The following is a 6,301-nucleotide window of genomic DNA, read 5'->3' as shown; positions in this document are numbered from 1 at the left end:
TGGACTGCAGGCGGGCCGGGAAAGTACCTGCACTCTTTTTTACGAAGCCACGCTGTTGTAACACGTGCTGAATGTGGCTTGGCATTGTCTTGCTGAAATAAGCAGGGGCGTCCATGAAAAAGACGGCGCTTAGATGGCAGCATATGTTGTTCCAAAACCTGTATGTACCTTTCAGCATTAATGGTGCCTTCACAGATGTGTAAGTTACCCATGCCTTGGGCACTAATGCACCCCCATCACATCACAGATGCTGGCTTTTGAACTTTGCGTCGATAACAGTCTGGATGGTTCGCTTCCCCTTTGGTCCGGATGACACGATGTCGAATATTTTCAAAAACAATTTGAAATGTGGATTCGTCAGACCACAGAACACTTTTCCACTTTGCATCAGTCCTTCTTAGATGATCTCGGGCCCAGAGAAGCCAGCAGCGTTTCTGGATGTTGTTGATAAATGGCTTTCGCTTTGCATAGTAGAGCTTTAACTTGCACTTACAGATGTAGCGACAAACTGTATTTATTGACAGTGGTTTTCTGAGGTGTTCCTGAGCCCACGTGGTGATATCCTTTAGAGATTGAGGTCGGTTTTTGATACAGTGCCGTCCGAGGGATCGAAGGTCACGGTCATTCAATGTTGGTTTCCGGCCATGCCGCTTACGTGGAGTGATTTCTCCAGATTCTCTGAACCTTTTGATGATATTATGGAGCGTAGATGTTGAAATCCCTAAATTTCTAGCAATTGCACTTTGAGAAACGTTGTTCTTAAACTGTTTGACTATTTGCTCACGCAGTTGTGGACAAAGGGGTGTACCTCGCCCCATCCTTTCTTGTGAAAGACTGAGCATTTTTTGGGGAAGCTCTTTTTATACCCAATCATGGCACCCACCTGTTCCCAATTAGCCGGCACACCTGTGGGATGTTCCAAATAAGTGTTTGATGAGCATTCCTCAACTTTATCAGTATTTATTGCCACCTTTCCCAACTTCTTTGTCACGTGTTGCTGGCATCAAATACTAAAGTGAATGATTATTTGCAAAAAAAAAAAAAAAAGTTTATCAGTTTGAACATCAAACATGTTGTCTTTGTAGCATATTCAACTGAATATGGGTTTAAAATGATTTGCAAATCATTGTATTCTGTTTATATTTACATCCAACACTATTTCCCAACTCATATGGAAACGGGGTGTGTATAATGTCGATCGTTATGGTGGTACTTAATGAATACTTAGGTATATTGCACTACTGGTGATTTTATGAATTTATCAATGATGAAATCAACCATTTGGTAATTAGCTTTCTGAAAATGTGTCTTATGGCAGAAATGAGTTCAACAAAGCACCTTGCAGTAGAAGCCTTGGTACATTCTAATCCCAGTAACACAATGTTCTTATGTTGATGATTACAACCACTTTGCCGAAGAAGACTATTTTGAGGCTGGCACAAGGAGTCAAGTGAGACGGAATGTTCTAGAATGGAGTTCAGTGTGTTCCGGCGTGCTTTACTCTCCTCTGTCATGGACCCTTTACCCTTTAAGCTGGTGTGTTTCAAAATGTCTCGTTACGGAAAAAATATTGTATGTGTATGAACGTTACAGTAATTTGGGCATTTTCTGAAATTATTGTAATTGGTATTTCTGCTTTAATCTGCAAAATGGATGTTTGAAAAAAATAAAAAAATAATAGATTCCTTTGTAGATGTGTGTGTATATATATATATATATATATATATATATATATATATATACATATATATATATATATATATATATATACATATATATATATATATATATATATATATATATATATGCATATCTAAACATATATATACATACACATATATATAAATATACATATATATACACACACGTGTATATATATGTATGTATATATATGTTTAGATATGCATATATATATATATATATATATATACATATGCATATCTAAACATATATATACATACATATATATATAAATATACATATATATACACACACACACACAAAAAAATATATATATACATATATGTACACACACATATATATAAAAATACACACACACACACACACACACACACGCACATAAATAAATATACATATACAGTGTATATATACACACATAGAACCCGCAAGACGACGGCTTGAGACCGTCACAGTGCTTTATAAATAAAGTGGATTGGACAAACTGCAATGTGGAATTAAACATTTAATCTATTTTCACATGTATTTTTCTGTAGCAGTGAAGTACTAAAATGTGACTCGCAAGTAGATTATTTTCATTTAGCTGTGAAGGAAAATGAGTCGAACATCAATTTAAATGACTGACAGTGGTTTTCTGAAGTGTTCCTGAGCTCACGTGGTGATATCCTTTACATACTGATGTTGCTTTTTGATGCAGTACCACTCGAGGGATCGAAGCTCACAGGCGTTCAGTGTTGGTTTTCGGCCTTGCTGCTTACCTGCCGTGATTTCTCCAGATATTACAACTCTTAGATGGTGAAATCCCTAAATTCTTTGCAATAGCTGGTTGAGAAATGTTGTTCTTAAACAATTTGCTCAGGCATTTGTTCACAAAGTGGTGACCTCTGCCCCTTCCGTGTTGGAATGACTGAACATTTAATGGAAGCTGCTTTTACACCCAATTATCGCACCCACCTGTTCCCAATTAGCCTGTTCACCCGTGGGATGTTCCAAATAAGTGTTGGATGAGCATTCCTCAACTTTCTCAGTCCTTTTTTCGCCACTTGTGCCAGCTTTTTTGAAACACGTTGAAGGCATCAAATTCCGAATGAGATAATATTTGCGAAAAAAATAACACAGCTTACCAGTTCAAACATGAAATATATTGTCTTTGCAGTCCATTCAATTGAATAAAGATTTAAAAGGATTTGCAAATCATTGTATTTTGTTTTTATTTACGTTTTACAGTACGTGCCAACTCTGCGATGAGGTGGTGACTTGTCCACGGTGTACACCGCCTTCCGACCGAATGCAGCTAAGAAAGGCTCCAGCAACCCCAAAAAAGACAGGCGGTAGAAAATGGATGGATTTTTTTCTTATAATGAATAAACTCCTCGATTGTAATGGCAGGAATGGCAATAAACCTTAGAGCCTTTAACCCTCTACTACCAGCAGGGGGAGCACTTACCAATGAATGTTTGGCCCCTAACCACAGCCAAAGATTTTTATTTTTTATTTTTTTATAAGAACCCCTTGATTTATTTGGACAATCTGCCAAGTTATAACTATAATGTGACATATAAATGACTTATGCAGTGATTATGAACGTTTTTAGGTTAATTTTAATTCATAATTGTTCATTAATAGAGGTTTAGAAGCACATCACTTTAACAAATGCAAACAATACTGAATGTAGTCAAGTGTACATATTTATATCTGCATGAGAAAAATGCAAAAGTCACAATAAAAGTTGAAGTGACCCGTTTGTATTGGTCATTTAGGACATGCTTAAAAAGTGACGGTGAAATATATCACGTTAATATTTATTATACAAATTTGTGATTCAAAATAATTAAATAAGCGCAAATACAGTGAATAAGTAAACAGAAAACGAAATACGAAGCTGTGTTATTCTTTTCAAAATGTCATTTAAGTGATAATAATAATAATAATAATATTGAAATGTTTTAATTAACTGCGATGAGGTGGCGACTTGTCCAGGGTGTATGTCGCCTTTCGCCCGATTGTCACTGAGATAGGCACCAGCGCACCCCACGACCCCAGAGGGAATAAGCGGTAGAAAATGGATGGATGGATATTTTAATTAAAGCTGATTAAAAGTGTAAACATACACACGAAATGGAAAAATATTACAATAAGAATAAAAATAAAAAGCAACAATGCGAATAAAAATATAACAGTAAAATAAGAATAAAACAAGAGAAACTAGGCAGGAGTGACCATGTTATGAAAAAGCTCACTATTGCCTAGTTTCTCTTGTTATATTCTTATTTTACTCCTATATGTTTCTTAAACAATATATTTTAATAAATAATTTAAAAAAGGAAAGGAAAACGTCATTAAATAAAACAAAAAAAAATATCCTAAAAATATAGTTTTAGATTTAATAAATAAATTAAATATTTAATACATTTAAATGTAATTTTAATGCTATTTTCACATAATAATAAGGCACTGGATGATTAAAAAATAAGTAAAATATCTGAATAATTTGGGTAAATATCCATCCATCCATTTTCTACCGCTTGTCCTTTTTGGCGTCGCGGGGGTGCTGGAGCTTATCTCTTGGATAAATATGATTATACAAATTTGTGATATGAAATAATTAAATAAGCGCAAATACAGTAAATAAGTAAACAGAAAACGAAATCCGAAGCTGTGTTATTTTTTTCAAAATGTCATTTAAGTGATAATAATAATAATAATATTGAAATGTTTTAATTAACTGCGATGAGGTGGCGACTTGTCCAGGGTGTACGCCGCCTTCCGCCCGATTGTAGCTGAGATAGGCACCAGTGCACCCCACGACCCCAAAGGGAATAAGCGGTAGAAAAATGATGGATGGATATTTTAATTAAAGCTGATTTAAATTGTAAACATACACACAAAATAGAAAAATATTAAAATAAGAATAAAAATAAAAAACAAAAATGTGAATAAAAATATAGCAGTAAAATAAGAATAAAACAAGAGAAACTAGGCAGTAGTGACCATGTTGTGAAAAAGGTCACTACTGCCTAGTTTCTCTCGTTATATTCTTATTTTACTGCTATATGTTTCTTAAACATCCATCCATCCATCCATTTTCTACCGCTTATTCCCTTTTGGGGTCGCGGGGGGTGCTGGCGCCTATCTCAGCTACAATCGGGCGGAAGGCAGTGTACACCCCGGACAAGTCGCCATCTCATCGCATATTTTAATAAATCATTTAAAAACATATCTTAGAAGCTAAAGGAAAATGTCATTAAATTAAAAAAAATATATATAAAATATATTTTGGGATTAAATACATAAATAATATATTTAATACATTTAAATGTGTAATTTAAAATAATTTTCACATAATAATAATAATAATGTTTTATGCCTAAATTGCGCTGAAGCACAATTTTGAGTTTTGGGGTTTGTTGTTTTATCAAATCGCAATTTTCGCCAGTCCTGATGTGTGTGTCCAGTTTGGTGAGTTTTGAAGCATGTTAAGGGGGTCAAATTACAGCTCAGAGAGGCAAAAAATATGTTTTTTTATGATTTTTTTTGTTTTGAAGGGGTTTTTGCCAACTTCCTGTTGATTTTTGCTCAAGAATGTTAATTATGAAATCTAGGTCTAGGTTAGACCTACATAGAAGTTTTTGTTTCATGTCTCTACGACATTCCAAACGGAAGTTACAAGCAGTTTTGTTTGTGTTTTATCCTAGGGGGCGCTAGAGCGCAATTTTTATTTTTATTTTTTGAGATGGCAAGGTTCGCCATACCGATGTGTGTGTAAAATTTGGTGAGTTTTGAAGCATGTTAAGGGGGTCCGATTACAGCTCGAAGGTGCGGAATAATAATAATAATAAAGCAGCGATGGACGGGACCGCTTTGGCTGCTGCCCCTGCGACCCAAACCAGGGTAAGCGGTAGAAGATGGATGGATAGTAGCTACTATTAGCAAACTGATAGACTTAGCAACTCGGCGTAATATCTTAACATCGACACACTGGCAAAAATGAAATTGTTTGGGAAAATTTTGTTTTGAAGGGGTTTTTGCCAACTTCCTGTGGATTTTTGCTGAAAGATGTCAATTATTAAAATGTAGGTCTAAGTGAGACCTACATAGAAGTTTTTGTTTCATGTCTCTCTGACATTCCTACCGGAAGTTACAAGCAGTTTTAGGAGCAGTTTTGTTTGTGTTTTATTCCTCGGGGGCGCTAGAGCGAAATTTTGAGTTTTGGGGTTTGGTTTTTCTATTAAATCGCAATTTTCGCCAGGCCTGATGTGTGTGTCCAGTTTGGTGAGTTTAGAAGCATTTTAAGGGGGTCGAATTACAGCTCAAAGAGGCAAAAATGACGTTTTTTATGATTTTTTTTTGTTTTGAAGGGGTTTTTGTCAACTTCCTGTTGATTTTTGCTCAAGACTGTTGAATCATGAAATCTACGTCTAAGTTAGACCTACATAGAAGTTTTAGTGTCATGTCTCTACGACATTCCAAACGGAAGTTACAAGCAGTTTTGTCTGTGTTTTATCCTAGGGGGCGCTAGAGCGCAATTTAGATTTTTTTTTTTTTTTAGATGGCAAGGTTCGCCATACCGATATGTGTGTAAAATTTGCTGAGTTTTGAAGCA

Source organism: Nerophis ophidion, linkage group LG07 (assembly GCF_033978795.1).
Source record: "Nerophis ophidion isolate RoL-2023_Sa linkage group LG07, RoL_Noph_v1.0, whole genome shotgun sequence".
NCBI classification, from domain to species: Eukaryota; Metazoa; Chordata; class Actinopteri; order Syngnathiformes; family Syngnathidae; genus Nerophis; species Nerophis ophidion.
The sequence above is the reverse complement of the archived record's forward strand: the minus strand, read 5'-3'. Positions refer to the sequence as shown.